At 40.7% G+C, this 20,505-nt stretch overlaps 1 protein-coding gene across 1 annotated transcript in view; it reads left to right on the forward strand.

Moving 5' to 3' along the window:
- The first annotated feature begins 1,972 nt into the window (after positions 1-1,972).
- Positions 1,973-20,505, forward strand: part of DNAJC5B (DnaJ heat shock protein family (Hsp40) member C5 beta) — a 71,786-nt gene continuing 53,253 nt past the window's right edge. The window contains exon 1 of the mRNA XM_080646403.1: positions 1,973-2,101. The gene's annotated coding sequence lies outside the window, so the exon portion shown is untranslated. The remainder of the gene's footprint in view (positions 2,102-20,505) is intronic.

Below are 20,505 nucleotides of genomic sequence, written 5' to 3' on the forward strand. Positions count from 1 at the left end.
TATCTCCAAAATCAGGTTAGAGTATTTCAAACATCACATTCACAAGAGATACTAGAAATGTTCTCCAATGAATACAGTCCAGAATGTTATATAAACTTCAATAGTTTGTGATACTATTAAAACACACACAACAATTATAGTCCCAAACAAGGGCCAGTAATAAACTCCTTGGGAATGAGATTAAGATATGAAATACTAATGAATATTAGAACCTCTTAGATCATTTTAATGCAGAATACACAAATCTTAATGATACAATCTCAACTATGCTTTTTTGATAAATATCTTGAAGGCAATTATTAAAACAGATATCCAAGACAAAAATTAACTTCTATATTTATAGAACAAGATTAAAAAATAACTTGTTTATTTTTTGAGCCATAAGTTTGCACCTTGTTAAGACAAATATAGGTAGAATCAAAATTCTTTTATAGCAAACTTATTTGAGTTCACCAACAATGGCTTAATACTAATATATTTATTTTTTCTGATATAAACTTTATTACGTAATTTCATGCTAAGCAAGATTTGATACAGCAAATTACCAACATAACAAAATAAATCAGACTTACCCACAGAGTTTAAGGGGAACAGACCCATGTTCAATGACTGAAAACTATTTTAACAGGTTTTACTTATCTGAAAGACAATTTGAAAATGACATTTATTTTTTCACTTTTCCTGGCATTAACTAGGGACAATCTTGCCACAGACTACTTTACAAAGCTACAAGGAAGGAATACTCAACTTGATGTTCATGTGAAATATAATTACCCGCTTTTCTTCCTTTACAACATGTACTCCATAGACAGGATGACAAGCCAAGAAGTACATAATACACTGCCTGTCATTAATAATAAGTATGCTCTTTAGAAATTTATTTCACAATAACACTTGCTGAAACTATCCTTTGCTTGCTTTTTTGACTATTATAAATATTATAGCACCTCAACAAGTATTGCCTATTTCAAATCAAAGATAGAAATAGAAATTTATTGAATGAATGGACCAGGTACCATCATATATAAGAATTGTAAATTTTTTAAAATAAGGATTTTTAATATGTTTTTTTATTGATTTTTTTTTTTGAGAGAGAGAACGAGGAAGGGAGAGGAAGAGAGAAAAATATCAATGTGAGAGAGAAATATTGATCAGTTGCCTCTTGCACGCGCCCCAACCAGGGTTAACCCTGCAACCTGGGCATGTGCCCTGGCTGGGAATTGAACCTGTGACCTTCTGGTGCATAGGATCTTTCGGTGAATGTGACAACCAACTGAGCACACTGGCCAGGGCAGTATTGTAAATTTTAACATTTATAAAGTTTCATCTCTGCCCATGACCCTTAGGTGGTTACCCTGGTAGGCTCAGGGTTTCTATGCCAGTAGTGTAGACAGATGCAGGGCATCCATCTTGCCCTTAAGAATTATCACACATCCTTCAAGGCTTTGCACAAAGGTCACCTGCTGAATGAAGTCTTTCTTGAGTCTCCCAAGCATAAGTGATCTTTTCCCCCTTTAAATCCATAGAGCTAATAGTTAAAAGCACTGTACAGATGAGGAAACTGGGGAGGATTTGTATTCAGAATTTAACTCCAGAAATGGTTAAGACTTGGTTTGCATTTGAATTGTATATTGAACTCAGTTGGGAGTTCCTTCAGGTAGAGGAAAAATGCAGAGGGGAGCCATTCCAAAGTGAAAGGGAAAGTAATCAGAGATAGCTTAGTAGAAATGAAAAGCTGGGAGTTCAGTGGTTTCAAGGAAACATGCTGATTACACAGATCTCATGAGGAGGGAAAACTGTTAAAACCTTGTATCTTTATGATTCCCAAGCCCAGGTATGCCAGAAACACAGCTGGTGGGTAACCAGGAGTCCAGGCCCATCTGACTCTGAATTGCACATACTCTGTTTCCAGATGTCCTGGCAATGGCATTAGAATGAGAAAAGTCACATGATAATACTGTAAACAGTCTCTGAGGCAGGGACGCGAGTGGTTTGGTAGCTCTGAAAGAAGTCATGAGAGCATTTGGAAGTGATGCCATGAAGGGGTTATAATATACTATCAAGTCTGGGCACTTTGGATCCTCCTTGTCTTGCTTTGGAGGTAGGCACTGTGGCTTGAAAGAAAATTTAGTACATTATTCTTTCCAATAGCTTAGCTTGGAAAAGGAGGAAAGAGAACTGAAAGTAGCTGTATTGGCAGAGGGTCGGGGGTTAAAGGAGGTTTTGTATTTTTATAAATAGAAAGGACTTGAAACTGTTTTAATTTTGAGAAGAGAGGCTGTGGTAGAAATTAGCTAAAGTGGATGGTTAAAAGAGCAAGATCCTTAAACTAGCAGTATTGAGTGGGGCTCAGGGCAGAAAGGGAGGTATTAGCTGAAGGAAGGCATTAAGAGAGGGCATAGATGTGGATGCATTCAGAGTGCTGTGGGGTTGAAGTTGGGAGAGGTAGTATTTAATAACTTCAGAGTTTTTTTGCAGAGGAGATAAAGCTCCCTGCTAAGAGTGAAAGGGAAACAGGAAAGAGAGAGGGCTTCAGGAGACTGGAGAAAGTTTATAGAATGTACAGTGGACAATGGGACATCTGCCTTGTGATGGGGGCACAGTGGAGGTTGGAGACCATTTGTAGTAGAAGCAGTCTGAACGGTGCTGTGAGTTTCTTTAGCTGTGATAACTACTTGGGGTAAAGAAAGGGGAAAAGATTTATCCAGGGCTCAGCTGTTGCTGGGAGAGCTCAACAGGACAATGGAGCGAGGCATCTGAGGTGTGCCTGAGAGGGTGGCTGATAGGATGATGGCATCTTAGCTAAACAGGGGAAATGTGTATGGTCAACGGAATGCAGTCCTTTCTAAGGTTCAAAGAGCAGTTTTAATAGGAAATGGTGGGTTTGGAAGGACAGGAAGAGATGGTCAGAACAACTGGAATTAAAATTTTTAGAACTGGATGATATAACAAGACCTGATGGATCTGGAGTCAGCAAAGTTAAGTTGAAGAACTCTGAAGTTATTGGACTGGATCACCCATAAGATCATGAAAGCCACCTGTGACAATGGTAGGCAATAAGGTGTTAAAAATGACTTTTCCTTAATTTTAAAAAAGGTTTAATTGAAGTCTAATATAGTCTACCTTTATTTTTTAAAATTATACACTATTTTTTAAGATAAATTTTAGGTTTATAAAAAATTGAGCAAAAAGTCAGGAGTTCCCATATAATCTTTATTTTAACTATCTTATAATGTGTGTGGTTTAATCGTATGCTTTCTCAAAGCCTTGGGAGTAAATTACAATAAATGTCTAGCTTGACTGCCTTTTGTAGCACTAGCATTGTGACTTGATTAGGATCATGGATAATAAACTCTAACCCAGCAGTGCCTAAGAATTTCTTCTCACTTCTCACTCTCATCATCAGCTTTGTCAAAAAGTACCTGTCCTTTCACTCATTTCATATGCTGTCCACTTCATGAAGCTTTCTCTGATTGCCACATTAGGATGCCAGTTCTCTCTCTTTTAATATCTTATAGAACTTTGATAATAATTCTTTTATGATACATATACACTGCCTTCCAGTAGAGATTTTTTTGGTATTTTATTTATACAACATTAGGCTCTAAGCTCTCTGAGGACAATGTCTCTAGCACCTGGCATAGTGCCTTGCACATGGTAGGTTTACAATCAACATTTGTGGAAGTAAATGAAATATGAAGTGAAAATTCCAACTTCACAAAGGAGGTAAGCTAGGATATAAATATCCCTTCTTTCAACAAAGGGACTGTCTTCATGTTTTGATAATTTATTAGTTTCTTTAATGCATTTAATATGTAATTTATAAAATTTCAACTAAACTAGGAATAGTTCTGTTCCAAAATTTTAGTTAAACTAGGAAGTTTCTTTGCAAAAAATAAAGTACATGTATGTAACCACTTACTTTGGATTACCTGAAACAAATCTTGCTTTCATGTTCTTGTTAACACCAATGGTCTTTGTTCAGACCTTTCACTTTCTCTTGTTTATTTGTACTCCTCCCAGAAACCCTCACCCAGTTTTTAAGCCCAAACATATTACCTTCTCTGATGTAGGGGAAGGTATAAGTTATTTAGCTCATTCTGTCTGGGGTAGAGAGAGCACAACCTCTGGAGTCAAACATTTCTCAGGTTCAATCTTATCTCATTCACTCACTAGTATAGAGCTCAAGGAGGACTGTACTTCTCTGAACTATATCCTTACAGGTCAAATGGTATTAACTCACAAGACAGTGGTGAGGACAATATAATGTATGTCAAGTACCTAACCACAAAGCTCAATAAATATGTTCCATTATTCCTGCAACATGATTGTGTCAGCCTCTGTCATTGGTATAAGAAATAGAAAAATTTTCTGACAAGGTAGCTTGGTGGGAAAGTTAGAGCAGTATGAGTCTTTGGGAATGTAGATCTTCACAATATGTCTTACGTTTGCTTTAAAGCATTTTCAAAAGACCAGGCAGTCACATCCAAACAGAATTACACAAATGTAATACAACATCTATAGGTTTTTATTTTCTAAAATGTTTGTGTTACTGGTCCTATATAGAACTTTCTATTCTTCAGAGACGAGCCACATTTCAAAAGCGGTCCTCTGGGAATCACCTTACAGGATCTAAACCAAGAAGTCCCTGAGACTAATTACAATACAGCATAAAACATCTTTGCTAATGACTTGAGCATTGTATTTCTTGAATCTGTAATCACTTATTATTTTAACCTTTCAAAGCCAATAATTTTAAAGCATTCAACTCAAACTACTTTCATTGGGCTAGAAATGCTTTATTGCAGCTTGGCCGATATTTACTTGTACTAATGTCATTAGCGCAACTTAAAGATGAATTATGCTGGGGTATACAGCACTACCTTTGTTTTGAGAAAATACTATCATTTTATGAGTACATGAAGTGTGTCTCATGGGAACAAACATTAGCAACAAATATCCTTCTGATTCTCCAGGAATGCTTACATTTCTATTAAGCATAAGTAGTTTGTCTTGGAAAAAGGCCTGGATTTAGATTTACTTTTCCAGGATCATGTTGAAATCTCATAACATCCTTTGGAGAAGAGTCCAGCTCCAGTCACTAAGGCTGAATTAAAATCTCTAGCCCACAGTCTGTGCATATCCCTTACCTATCCCATAGCCTTAGCTTCTGGTAACCATTGTTATGTTAACACTCGTGTTCAGTGGGTCATTGAAATCAAATTAATGCAGTCATTTGAAAAGTCAGACATCAATTGTGTTCATTCATCAACATTCTCACATATAAAAGGTACGAAATAAAGGCAAAGTGATTCTGTTTAACTTGGAGAGTCCTGAATGGATGGACATAGATAGATTGCAAGTATTTTAGTGGGAAAATAAAACTATTTGTGAAATAAAATCCCAATTAAAGAAAATAAAAAGACAAAGTAAGAACAAAATTCCCTCATATGAAACTTCTTTCTGACTTTTTCATAGGTGAAGACACAGGATCCCAAACTGCATTTCCTGGGGATTTGGAAATGCTTTTAGATTCTCCCAAGTTTCTTGGGCTGAGGGCAGGTGTTCTCAATGATCTCAACCAGCAGCCCCATCTTTAACATTATGTCTTGGGCCTTCCCAGACCCCCAGAACCAGAAGCTTGAGGGTGGGCCAGCAATCTGTGTTTTAACAAGCGCTCCAGCCACTGATGTTCTGCTCTGAAGTTTGGAAACCCGTGTCCTATAGCAATTGTTCTCAAACCTTCCAGTGCAGCAAAATCCCCTGCAGGGTTTGCTTAAGCATGAAATCCAGTGGCAGTAAATCCAGGGATTTGTGTGGGAACCTACATTAATTATTTTTAAAGAAAAATGAGTGGTTCTGGTGTAGGTGGTTTGTAAACCACAATTTGAGAGATTTCTGGCTTTAAGTTTGACAAAACTTTTATTCCCCCTCCCCCTGCCTCAAAATTCCCTTCCACAACTGAGCAGAAGCCTTTGAACTCTAACTTCCAAATATCTATAACTTTCATTTAGCCTTAAGAATGCCTGCATATGGTGGTATTCCCTCATCCCATTGCCAGAGGGACCAGAAACCTCTGTGGGATCCAGCTGTGAGGCTTTGCCCACCTCATCCAACAGGTATGGCACATGTTTCATTCCAGAAACTTATGCTGTAGGACAGTGGTCGGCAAACTCATTAGTCAACAGAACCAAATATCAACAGTACAATGACTGAAATTTCTTTTTGAGAGCCGAAAACCAACTTCTGCGCATGGGCACGAAGTTTCAATCGCACTGTATGTGCGTACCCACACGTGGTATTTTGTGGAAAAGCCACACTCAAGGGGTCAAAGAGCCGCATGTGGCTCGCAAGCCGCAGTTTGCCGACCACTGCTGTAGGAGAAATGATGCAATCCATACATCAGCAGAATATAAAGGATTAAGCCGAAACCGGTTTGGCTCAGTGGATAGAGCGTCGGCCTGCGGATTGAGGGGTCCCGGGTTCGATTCCGGTCGGGGGCATGTACCTTGGTTGCAGGCACATCCCCAGTGGGAGGTGTGCAGGAGGCAGCTGATCGATGTTTCTCTCTCATCGATGTTTCTGGCTCTCTGTCCCTCTCCCTTCCTCTCTGTAAAATATCAATAAAATATATTTAAAAAACAAAACAAAACAAAACAAAAATAAATAAAGGATTAAGTCCATGGTCAGCCAAGATAAAACACAAGAGAATCTAATTTTTTCATGAGATGCTAGCTGGAGATAAATCACTTTGGGAAAAGGGAACTTGATCCTTGAATATCTTGCTATGAGAATGCTCTGTTCCAAGCAAGGTGACTTTTAAAAAAAGTTTTGGGAATTATTTCTTTAATCCATGGGTACTAGTAAAAATATTAATGAAAGTAGGGAAATTGTTGGTTTGTTTTATGCTTCTTTTAAAAAATATTTTTATTGATTTCAGAGAGGAAGAGAGAGATAGAAACATCAATAATGAGAGAGAATCATTGATCGGCTGCCTCCTGCACATCCCCCATGGGGGATCAAGCCTGAAACCTGGGCATGTGCCCTCAACTGGAATCGAACCTGGCCAGGACCCTTCAGTCTGCAGGCCGATGCTCTATCCACTGAGCCAAACCAGCTAGGGCTGTTTTATGCTTCTTCTAATGAATTTCTGCTTGCTCTATAGGTCTTTCCACTTTGTGTGGTAGGAGGAATAGGTATGGTAATAAATATTTTTGGATACCAAATAAATAAAAAGAAAGATGCATCCTGAATACTGGCCTCACACTATGCTATCTAGCTAGTTAGAATATACAAATCTATTATTATTATACAGGGTGAGGCAAAAGTAGGTTTACGGTTGTTTGGATGGAAAATAATACAATCCTATCTAATGAGGGGATATGCTAATTGATTGCCCCGCCCTCAAAGATGGAGGCACCCACAGCCAATAAGGAGAGAATATGCTAATTGACTGTCACACCCTCAAAGATGGAGGTGCCCACAGCCAATAAGGAGGGAATATACTAATTGACTGCCACACCCTCAAAGATGGTGGCGCCCACAGCCACAAGATGGCTGGCAGGGCAGGACAGTTGTGGGCGATCAGGCCAGCAGGGGAGGGCAGTTGGGGGGACCAGGCCTGCAGGGGAAGGCAGTTGAGGGGGATCAGGCCAGCAGGGAGGGCAGTTGGGGGTGACTGGGCCTGCAGGGGAGGGCAGTTGGGGGGGACCAGGTCTGTAGGGGAGGGCAGTTAGGAGCAACCAGGCCGGCAGGGGAGGGCAGTTAGGGGCGACTGGGCCGACATGGGAGGGCAGTTGGGGGCAACCGGGCCAGCAGGGGAGGGCAGTTGGGGTTGACTGGGCCATCAGGGGAGGGCAGTTGGGGGCAATCGGGCCGGTAGGGGAGCAGTAGGCATTGATCAGACTGGCAGGGGAGTGGTTAGGGGGTGATCAGGCTGGCAGGCAGAAGCTGTTAGGGGCAATCAGGCAGGCAGGCAGGTGAGCAGTTGGGAGCTAGCAGTCTGGGATTGTGGGAGGGATCGGGCCTAAACCGGTAGTTGGACATCCCCTGAGGGGTCTCAGATTGGAGAGGGTGCAGGCTGGGCTGAGGGACCCCCCCCTCCCAGTGTACTGGGCCTCTAGTAAATAATAATACAAAAATAAATTCTATGTTTCACATACTTACAACTATATTTCACATACTCACCCTGTATTTCTGTTTCAACTAAAGAACTGATATTCATTATATTTACAAGTATAGTCCTTTCCATATTTTTGTTTTTTCACTTTATTAGATTTTTAACAGCAAAAACAATAATGCTTGTTAAAGAAGTCAAACACTACAGAGATGTATATATGAACATAAATGTTCTATATCTCCCTCCAGTTTTATCTCCTAAGTATATGTACTTCAAGTAGCCCTTAGCTTAAGAACAATACATGTCTATTGCAAAACATTTAGAAAAGGTAGATAGGCAAAATAAGTGAATCATACTCCTGATATAGTCTCCCATTCTGATGTGACCACTGTTAATATTTTGGAGTAGATCTTTCAAAATTTCTCCAATATGTGTATTTTTTTAAAAAAATGATACCTACTTTTTTGCAATTTTTCTTTTTTGTTCACTAATATCTTGTGGTCATTCTTCTATATCATTAAAACGGAAACTCTTGTTATTTCCTAAAGCATGATATTTGATATGTGCCACAGTTGATGCATGAGCTGATTTTTTTTAGTGTTACATGAACACATTTTAAACATTTTTAATAGTTACTTTTTTGAGTAATTGAAAAAATATAACTAGTACATCAAACCTGTAATTTTATAGATACTCTTGCTTGTAACAAGGCTAGAGAAGATAGCATTGTGACAGCCAACTTTATCAAGAATGTGCAGATTACAGTGATACCCTCAGGCACGCCTGTGAATGTCTCAGATAACTTCTTGGAATTGCTGAGTGGTGCTCAACCTTATGAGACCTAGTGTTCCCTTTTAATGACTAAGTTTTAATTTCGCTTGTCATAGATGGCCTGTACATAATTTAATAAAAACTAGTCTAATGGACAAAAGGAGAAACAAAAGAAAATAATTTATATAAAAGAATATGCATTTCAATGAGTTAAATGCTTGGGCTTGACTACCATGGAGGACACAATGGGCTATTTGTCGAGAATGTGAAGCTGTAAGTACAGGTGACTTTCATGGTAACTCAAATACTGCCAGCAGCATGGCCATTGGTAATGTTGATTTTCCAAAATCAACAATGGACAATTTTTGATAAAGTTCTGAACAAAATAAAGTATGGTTTTCCCTGATGTACAAAGCAGTTGAATTTCTAGAAAAATCTGCATATATTAAAGCTGTGCAAAAATTTTGCATTTACATGTTAAATGGATTTAGGTCTGGCTCAGTAGGTTTTTCACCTTCTTGGATTTTCTGTAAGACATTTAAAATCACTTGGAATTACTAGTTAATTTCTGGTCACTTGGGACCATGCCTGGCATCAAAGGCTGTCTACTATCTCTGGCCCCTGTCCAGCAAAGCCATTAGTACCTCCACCCCCGCCTCCATTATTGCAAGAACCAAAAACACCCACAAGTTTCTGAATGCTTCCTAGGCAGTGCACAGTTCCTGAGAACCATTAGCGAAAATCAGGGTGGGTTAATATAGATTCTCCTATACTAACTGTCTATACGACAGCTGTGCTCTTTTTTAAAAAACTTTAATTTTTTATATATTGATTTGAGGGAGAGGGAGAGAGAGAGAGAGAGAGAGAGAGAGAGAGAGAGAGAGAGAGAGAGAGAGATGCATTCATTGGTTGATTCTTGTATGTGCCCTGACCAGAGATTGAACCACAACCTTGGCGTATGGAGCCAATGCTCCAGCCAACTGAGCTACAGGACCAGGGCAGCTATGTTCTTTTCTAAGGTACATCAAAGAGTCACTTTTGGAAGTTGACAATTATTTAGTATACAGATATGTATAAATATACAAAACTGAGATTTGGAATCAGACACACATTTCTTTTCCTTATTGAGACTGTAGTATATCAGTAATGAAAAAAAAGATTTTTTTATGCAGAAAGGTAAAGTTTGTGAGAGAAATAAAGGGCATTAATTGCAAATTGATTAAATCAGTCCTGTTTTTTGCTAGGTATCAGGACCAAATCAAAGCATTAATAGCATTACTTTGTTTTCTTTATATTTATTTTTTATGGTTATCTGACACTTAAGGTAATTATACTGTATTTCCACTTATCTATATATATATAAAAGCCTAATATGCAAATTGTCCTTTCTGGAGTTCAACTGGGAGACCGGGAGTTTGATTGCTCGCTGCGATGTGCACTGACCACCAGGGGGTGGTGCGGGATGAAGGAAGGCCCCAGCCAGCAGCCAGCAGCTGAAAGGAAGGCCCTGATAGGCCCTGATCACTGGCCAGCCCTAGGGACCCTACCCATGCATGAATTTTGTGCACCGGGCCTCTAGTATAGTGATAAAAAGTACCTTTTAATACCCTTTTATTATTATTGTTGTTGATTTTAGAGAGGGAGGAAAAAGACACATTGATTGGTTGCCTCCCGTATGCTCCCTGACCAGGGTTCCAACCAAAAGCCTGGGTATGTGCCCTGATGGGGAATCAGACCCCTGACCTTGTGGTGCACCAGATGACGCTCCAACCAACAGAGTCGCACCAGCCAGGGTTCAATACTCTTATTTCAATAAAATGTATAAGTTGCCCAGCCAGTGTGGCTCAGTGGTTAAGTGTAGACTATGAACCAGGAGGTCACGGTTCCATTCCGTGCCTGGGTTTTGAGCTCAAGCTCCGATAGGGAGTGTGCAGGAGGCAGCCAATCAATAATTCTCTCTCATCATTGATGATTCTCTCTCTGTCTCTCCCTCTCCTTTCTTCTCTGAAATAAATAAAAATATATTTAAAAAATAGTTTAATAAAATGTACAAGTTTATTTAAAAGAAAATGTTAAGTAGATATTGGTATAGATGGCAATATTCCAAAGATGGCATATAAATGATTAATAGAAAACCTCATCTATAACATTATTCTCGTGAGTTAAACATAATTCATTTTACCACTCTTCTAATGTTGAGCTTTTAACTTGTTTTCTATTATAAACAATGCTTCAAAGAATGTCTTATAGCTAAATATTGTTCCTATTCCATGACAATTCCCTTAGGAGAATTCACAGATGTGGAATTGTCAGCATAAGGGCAATGATTATACTAATAAGTTTTGAAATTAGTGTTCATTAACTATTTCTCTAAGTTTTTATGATGACATTTAGGAGGTCAGTAAAACAGTATTTATGACCCATGGGAATAATTTCTCCTTTGTTACTCAAAGGTTGCTTAATGCAATTGACTTTAATTGTGTTTTGGGGCCAAATGACAATTCCTCCCATCCTGGGGAAGCCCTGTGGTAGGGAAAATGCTTGGTTGGGAGATCTGGTTTGTAGTTAATATGACCCTTTCCACTTAATTAGCTTTGTGATCATGTGCAAGTCACAACCTCTCTAAGCTAATTTTCTCACACATAAAATTGCACTAAAAAAATAGTTTACCTCACTGAGCTGTGGTGATTAAATGAAATGATATATGTAAATATGGCTTGTAAATGCTAAAGCATGATATAAAATGTTAGTTGTTGGCATTATAAAAGTGCAATGTGTGTTCCCCTCTTGAGAGATTCTGAAAGCTCAATTCCCTGGCTTGACAGATACAAGTCATCTCATGCAATGCAGATAATTTTTAATACCATATGGGGATAGTGTCTAGAAAAGGTGAAGGGTCTGAAAGAAGAAAACTAAATTCCAGTGAGAATATTTCTTTACTGATTGTTCCTTCCCATTCCCTGCTCAACAAATACTAGAACCTGATATGGCACTCTAGTCAACACTAATCCTGGGCTTTTGAGCTTTGTTCCTTACTTGTTTTGTCAAATCTCATTGAAAACATTGGTTATGCAGAAGTCACATTACTTGTTAAAGTGGAATTGATCTGGTGGCTTGGAATTTCTGAGTTAGGGCTAGGACCAGAGATAGAGATTCCTGGCACCTATAAATCACTGGAAAAACTAAAGATTTTCACTGAGACTGTTCTCTTCCCATAATGCAAATTATTTGAATGGTGGGTTCAGGTAAAAATCATCTCATCAGCTGCCTACCAGAAAACTGGTGTTGACAAAACCCAGAGAGTTGAGCCCAGTGTGAATGTATAGTATGTTCAAGAAGGGTCCAAACACTGAGGGCATAATGGTTTTAGATTTAGCTCTGCCACTTAACCACCTGAGGCCTCAATTTCTTCATCTGTAAAATAAGGGAGATGAACCAGAATCTAGTCACCAGGTCTCCACAGTAAGATTCTAGAATTCTCGGGGTCAGTTTAGAAATTAGGAGGTTGACCTTCCAACCTCCCACCATGAATGGGAGAGGAGTGCAACAGCCAGAGGCTGTCAGCTGGGCCTTTGGGAGGAGCAAGGATTGTATCTGTGACATCACAATATCCAGCCCAGGCTCTACCTGACTACTGAGAAGACGGCAACAGGGGGTTCAGCTATTGGTATATTAGAGGTGAAACTGTACCTGACAGAGTTAGAAGGAATCAGCAAACCATGCCTCCAGTTCAGGTACGTGCCGTTTGCTAAGCTGAGAACAGAAATACCTGGTGTCTAAAGGAACAGGAGGAGAGGACCACAGTGTGAGTGTGTCTCTAGGTTTAGGAATAACAGTACATGCACAGAGATTGTGCACCAGATACTTAGGGTAATGTAAACATTCCACATAAGCAGGCCAAAGGTCAAAGGCAGTCCCACCAGAAGCAGAGCTGGGACATGTCCTTCTAACAGCCAGACTTCTTGTCATGATGCCAGACCACAAAGACATTTCCAAGACTGTTAGCCCTTTATGTCCTCTCCCCAACCACTGGGAAAATGCAAAAGGCACTGGCATCTAAAGAGATTAGTGTAAAGTTGCTTTCTAAAGTAGTCCATATTTATTGCTTAGTGATGTTTATTCCTTTATCAGTATGATTTTCTTTTAATAATTCTCCCCAGAATGACAGAGAAGAATAAACTAAACAAAAAATAAGTTAACTAAAAGAAGTGTTCTAATAGAAGACAGTACCAAAAAATACAAACAAAAGTAATAAAAGAAGGAAACAAAATTTATTAAGGGTTAGCAACTGAGATTGATTCAAAAGTCTGGTTTTGAAATTTCAAGGCATAAAAGGCAAAAGGCCACCCCCTATAAACAGTGAAAGAGAAGGGCCTTATGGTTGAGAAGTAATAAAACAGTGCAGCTGGAACCAACTCCAGCTCCTCCTCCTATAAGAAACTTACACCAGTGAAATCATCGCTGGGGATGTGGACAGTTCTGTTTTCTTTACCTTGCCTTGGGGTTTTGGCGTCTAAAGTATTTGTTTCTTCCTGGAGTCTTAGAGTCCTGAGAGGCTCCAAGTGACGGCAAATAGCTGTTCTGTTTACCAGTAGGGCGGAGCGCGGGGTGGGTGCCAGGCCCTGACTCATCTCCACTGGCCTCCCTCGGGTCTCAGCACACTGCGACCCCAAAGCCCAGTACAAGGCTCAGGAAGCACGCTCAGATTTGCTTGCAAGATCTGAGTTTATTGCCACACTCCTTCAGTGGAAGCAGCAGTCCAATGTTCTGACAGGTAGATTAGTTATCCACAGGGGACCTCAGCAGCAATGGACAATGGAGGGGCACCTAATCTCTACCCAAAGGACACAGTTTTAACACTCTTTGGCCTCTAGCACATCAGGAGTAAATATATCTCAAGAGTAAGGCCAATACTCTTACACTATAAAAGTAGAATAACCCAAAGCACGTAAATAAATCCAGAGGTCTGGATAAAAACAAAATGTACTTGCACACTAACTCTAGCACATAGTCAACTTCTAGCTAGAAAAACCTCCATGATTTTCACAATTAGATTATGATCAAACCTCTTAAGTCCTTGAAAATTAAAACCTCATTGGTCCAGGTTTTAGACTTTTCTTTTATAAGTCATTAAAAACTAAGTTTAGGTTTACCCTAAAATAATAAAATGCAGAATGTCCTAACTCATCTACATTTATATGTGTTGACTATAATGTTCTCTGACCATTGTGTTAGTCATGTATCACAGAAGTTTAGAGTTGCAGGAGAACTAAGAAATCATCCATTCCAACATCCTCATTTCCAGAAGAGGAACCAATACAGAGAGGTTAAGTGTCTCCACAGATCATTGAGCTGACTAGAACTGGCTTGGAGACTAAAGCTTAAGTCCTCTCACTGTCCACCTGGCGGCCTTTCCAATTCTCCCTGCTCTGAATTCATGCTGAATGAAGTTTCTGATTTGTATTTTAGTTATTTTAATTTCCAAGTTAGAATTTTCTAAGATGAGGAAGGAACCCTCACTTTGTCTCCTTGATGTGGTTATTGGTAAATTCAGACACTATTCACCAAAGCTCTCCTAGCCTCCACATAGTCTCCACAGTTCTAAACTTTGATTAAGGTCAGGAAAAGGCACTCAAGACCCTATCCACAAGGCTGATATAGCAATAAAAATAAATCCAGGGAAACTGACAGGCTACTATGACTTGAGGTCTGAATAGAAGTAGTCGATGGTGGGGGGGTGGGGGAAGCATTTATACAATTAATGAGCTTTTGCTTTATAATAAATATATAGTCTTCCTTTGGCATTGCCTTTTCTGGTTTTGGTAGATAACTTTGTTTACATGTATGTGTGTACAGTCTGTGATATGTGGGGCAGGCATGGGGCCATTATACCATCCATGGTAATTGACCTATTACCTAATATGTCTCCTATATAAGCATTCCCTGATTTATCCCATAAATTAATACTTTATTTGGAATTAACTTGGTAATTTAGGAGCTGCCTTAGATGTATCCAGGGTTTGTTTTATGTAGAGCAATATATGTCTTGCATCTCCAATTAATCCGTAAGTGTGAGCCTGGGCACTCCCTGGATAGAGATACTCAGAGCATTCTCTGATTGAATTTATTGCAAATATATTAATATTAGCCTAAGGTCCCCAAATCTTAAAGAAAATGAAATGAAATTAAGAATTGTTGAATACACGGATAGACCTTATTTATATATCCAAATATCTGAATATTTTGTAGGCCACTAGATACTTTTTTTTAGCCAACTAAAAAGTGCATATCTTGTAAGGATCTTCCATATGTTGCTGGTTTTCTACACAGATTGTCTTTAATAAAAGAGATTTATGAAATGATTACCAACAGGAAAGGATATTCAATCATGGCAAGGGTTTAAACAGGACTATAGCAACATCTTTCAGCTTCCATATTAATTTCAAAAGTTGTGTAATATATTGAGTAATTTTGCATTTACGACAGCATAAAACTGCAAGAGAAAGCTGATTGCAAAAAATGGAGGGATAAAATGAGCTTTAGTTTCAGATTCTTCATTGTGGATTTTGAATTCTTAAATCTCTGTAGTAAACTGAAACACAGGTATGCAAGTGAAATTTTGAAATGTTTTCTGTCAAGTTATCTGATAAGATGCATTTTGACAAGTATCATTTAACAGCTTTGAAAGAACAAAAACTAAAAGAAAGCTACCTCTTCAGAGATCCTGAGATATTTGATTCTTTCTCTTGCTGCCACCACCTGGGGTGTCTTGGCATCTGGCCATACCTGGATTTCTGACACATGCAGGACACTCCCCTTTGTCCCAGCCCAGCCCCCATGCCCAGTCTCCCAAGAATTGTGCAATGAGGCCTTTGTAACCCAAGGCCTGTGAAGTCTGGAAAGGAATGTGATCCAGAGCCAACACGCTACCAGGGCTGAGACGGAGCTCTCCTGCTGTTTACCCTGCGCCTGGGGAACCTCAGAGGACAGAGTGCACTAAAAGGAGCAGGAATGGAGCCCTTGGCAGGATCGTGAAGCAGATACTCTAGTGCCTTTTCCCTTTGTCTTTGCCAACCTCCAGAGGCGTGCTTCATGCTGCTCCTGAGAGTAGACTCGGATTTACTTTTGAGTCACTTCCTCTGCCATTCCTCTTTTGAAAGCTGAGTCGTAGGTCCCATTCTTTCAATGCCTCTGAACAGAGTGAAGGGTGATCCTAATGGAGGTGGGGGGAGAGGAGGGTGTTCCATATTAAATAGTGATGTTGATGGTAGAGTGCCCGAAACTGGTGGCAGGACAGCTGGAGAGATCTCTATGTGATATTCATAGGCCTATTGGTATTTGTCAATCGACAACACAAAACCAGCTTCCTTCCTCTTCACCCTACCTCCCCCACAGACATCATGACAAATCCACAGTCGGGCCACCGGCAACACCTGGGCTTGTCCCACCTCTTCTGCCAGGAATTATGCCCAAACATCACGAAGGCCACACAAGTGGACCTCTAACTAAAAGGAAGCACTAAAAAGAAATGGAAGACAACCCTCAGTCTTGCCATTTGAGCACTGTTTAAGACAACTGAGTATAATTAATGGTAAATGACAAGTTCTTTATTTTATCAATATTGCTTATCAACAAAAGGTGGTCCCAGGAAAACAGACTTTTTAGCCAGTTGAGAAGACAACTCACTTGGTAATTAGAATGCCAGTATTCTCCTCCTTTCAAGCATATTTAAAATGCTTTAAAGTCATCATTATTAGAAGAGGTAGAAAGCACTTTTTATGTTAGAATACGTTCCTTTATATGTTAGAAACTGATACCATCTCACTCCTCTAACCAACACATTACCCCCTGTTGTTCTCTGTTCTTTCAAAGAAGTTACTTTCCTGACTCTGTCTCTTCCCCCAAATGAATTCAGTGTCAGTTTCAATCTCATTTATATTCTTTGAAAACATAATATGGACCACACACTCTGACAACAACAAAATGAAATGTGTGGCATCAATTGGGCTCCCTAAGAATTTAGTTAGGCACACAAGAAATACACCTGTGAATAATTCAAAAGCAAAGAAAGAACTGCACAACTACTGAAAAATGTTTGCACTGTGGATTTCAAAGTATCCCAGGGCTCAGGGCCCAGCAGAGGCGAAACTGTCTCAAGTGCTCAGGGTGCTCATCGTGGCAGAGTTGGGACTTGAGAGGACTCTTGAAAGAAGAGAAACAGAATAGTGACTGACACCAGCATGGGGAGAAAAAACAAGTTCTAGTGCAACAGGTCTTCTCCCACTCACAGACCTTATGTCCATCATCCCTGTGCTTTTACAACCCCTTCTTTGCACGCAAGGCAAACAATTCACATGGCTTCTTTGGGATGTGGAAAACAGGAGTCATGGAAACACGAGGAAGGATGAGGCTAACTCTAACAGGTGGTTTCTGATTTTAATTATGGTCATGGGCTTCCTGACCTGATACCCTAAAGTCAACATGTTCCACACCTAATTAATTCTCTTCCTGCAACCTGCTCTTTCTTTGGACTCTACTCTCAGCCAATGACCTCAGCATGTTCACAGTTATTCTAGCTAGAATCACGACTCATCTCTGATCCCAGGGTCTCTCCTCTGCATTTGCTCATCAAGCCCAGGGCTTTATATATCCACATTTCTTTTGAATCCATTGCTCCCTGCCAGTTCTGCATGCTGCTGCTGCTGCCCTGGGCCAGGCTCTCATCAGCTCCCCAACTGCATTCCACTTCACTCTGTTGATCTCATCCTTCTAAAATAAGTACTAGACATTGTCACTCGCCAGTTCAAAATCAGTTTTCCCATTGTTTGAAAAATGAGGACTGAACTACTTATATTGGCTTTTGAGTTCTTTCACCTTCTCCAGCTTTGCTTGGCCACTCCTCCCCTCTGCCTCTCATTCTTCCAGTCTTCTCTTGCTTATTGACCAGATAGGTCCCTCCACTTTCCACTCTCTTGCCTGCCCAGCACTTTCTTGCCTCTATGGTCTTACTCATGCAAGAGTTGAATTCCTGCATGATTCCTCTTCAAAGGGAAGATAGCTTTCCTCATCCATTATTTATGATTTTCTCATGACATTCTTATTATTTATGACCCTTTTAATATATATATATATAATTGATTTTAGAGAGGAAGGGAGAGGGAGAGAGATAGAAACATCAATGATGAGAGAAAATCATTGATCAGCTGCCTCCTGCATGCCCCCAATGGGGGATTGAGCCCACAACCCAGGCATGTGCCCTTTCAGGGAATTGAACCATGACCTCCTGGTTCATAGGTCGACACTCAAACACTGAGCTACACCAGAGTGGCTGAAGGAGTGAGCCAGGTGGGTTTGGAAGACCAGAGAGAAGGAGGTAGAAGAATAGCAGGTGCAAAGACTTGGAGGAAAGATGGTGTGTTGAAGGAACCAACAAAAGCAAAGCTAGAATAGTGTAGAGTGGAAGGAATTGGAAAGAGATGGCACAGAGAAAGAGGCAGAAGCTGGCCCTGATAAGTTGCTGGGATTTTAGCTCAAGATCCATGGACAGCTTTAAAGAGTTATACTCAGGGGAGTAGCAGGATACTATTTGCATTTTAAGAGAATGTAGTGTATGGAGAACAGATGGAAGTGGAGAAAAATGGGAGAAGGAGGCAGGCAGTGTAAACCAAAGAAATGATGATCTTGGTCTAAGGTAGTTACGGTAGGGGGCGGGGGGCGGGGCGGGGAGGGGAGAAAGGAAGGCAATAGAAGTTAGAGGGCTTTAGAAAGGAGAGTTGATTTGGCCTGGTTGATGGACCAGGCATGGGTCAAACAGAGAAGAAATGAAGATAGACATATTTCTGGCTGGGCACAGAAATGATACTGTATAGATGCCATATCACTTCCCACTAATTGCAGCTTAGGAAACTGGACTTGGACTGATAGGAAACAGGAGGCAACAAGGACTTCTTGGCTTAGGTAAATCTAATTTTTGAAAGTGCAAACTGGAAGTGGTGTGGAGAATGGCTGCAAGGAGAAGACTGGTCTCAGATGGATGCCAAAGTGATGGGATAAGGTGGGTGTTAAATGCTGACAGGGCACAGCTGCTCAAAGTAGAGGGCCCCTCCCAGCACTGGTGATCCTGCCCCAAGCATCCTAATATATAAAAACCCTGGGTCGTAATGACCAGTAACAACTGGAGGCTGACCAACAGGAAGTCAGTGCTGGCCCTGCCCCCAAGCAAGCAGTAAGGGGCAATCAGGCAGGCAGGCAGAGTGATAAGGGGTGATCAGGTACCCAGGCCAGTGGTTAGGGGTGATCAGGTAGGCAGGCAAGCAGTTAGGGGTGATCAGGTAGGCAGACGGCCCCTCACCAGGCTGGCCCCACCCCCAAGCAAGTGGTTAGGGGCAATCAGGCAGGCAGGCAGAGTGATTAGGCGTGATCAGGTAGGCAGACAGCCTCTCGCAGGGCTGGCCCTGCCCCCCAGCAAAGAAAGAGGGGGGCCCAGGCCAGCCAAGCCATTGCACCCCAGCCTGTCACCTGCAGAGGGAGACCACTGGTGGCAGGGGAGGGGGGGGCAGTGCTGCACAGATGGCAAGCAGTGGCAGTGGCGGGGGGTGGGGCCAGCTGCCTGAAGCCTGGGGAAGGAAAGCCACAATAGATCCTGATCTCAGATCAGGCCTAGGGACCCTACCCACGGGGTCCCAGATTGTGAGAGGGTGCAGGCTGGGCTGAGGGACCCCCCCGAGTGCACGAATTTTCATGCACTGGGCCTCTAGTAGTTTAATAAAAGAGAAGTATTTTAATTGAAGAGTTGTATGGGCATGTATTAAAAAAAATTTAAGTAGTATAAAATGTTATGCTCTGAGAAACAATGCATCCCAGTCCTGGGCTTTTTCTTCCCTGGAACTTTGCATTTTATATACTCTCCAGAAATTTTCTACGTACACAAAAATGTGAGAACATGTATTATGTACACGCTCTCTCTGTCTGTGTGTATCCACTTTCTTTTTTATGAGGTTACTATACACACTCGTATGCCTTGTTATTTTTTAACTGTGAAACTGTATTAAGCCATTTTATATCAGCTCATGTACATCTATTTCATTACCTTTGATGTCTACCATGAATATACACAGACAGTTGTCTCACAAGCCCCCTATTGATGAATATTTAAGTCAAACATGGTTTTAAAGTCTCTTGTCTGTCCTCATTCCTGCCCCCTCTCCTCAGCTCTTGATGTGCTTGCTGCTTTAAACCACTCATGGTCTCACTCAGGGTGACTTTCTCCTTCCACCTTTTCACACAAATCTCTTTTCAGATCAGCAGTAAGAGGACTCCCCCTGCAGCCACAAGAATTTAGCACATCCTACCACTTTTCTTCTACCTGGGAGTCATCTGTGATGGTGGCAGGTATTTGGCTTATCAGATTCATATTCCACCAATCTCTTCTCTAAATTTGTAAAATGTGCTTTGAAAGTCCTGTACTTTTCCAGCCACACCAAGGGTGTTCTAAATTCTAAAATGTCACAGCTCACTGCCAATCAGTGACTAGTTCTTTGCAAGTAAGAACTAAGCTCAGATTTTTCCTGCTTCTCAGAGATGGAACTTTCAATAAGGCTGATCAAGAGCTCCTC

This window comes from Plecotus auritus (genome assembly GCF_963455305.1).
Source record: "Plecotus auritus genome assembly, chromosome: 11".
NCBI lineage: Eukaryota > Metazoa > Chordata > Mammalia > Chiroptera > Vespertilionidae > Plecotus > Plecotus auritus.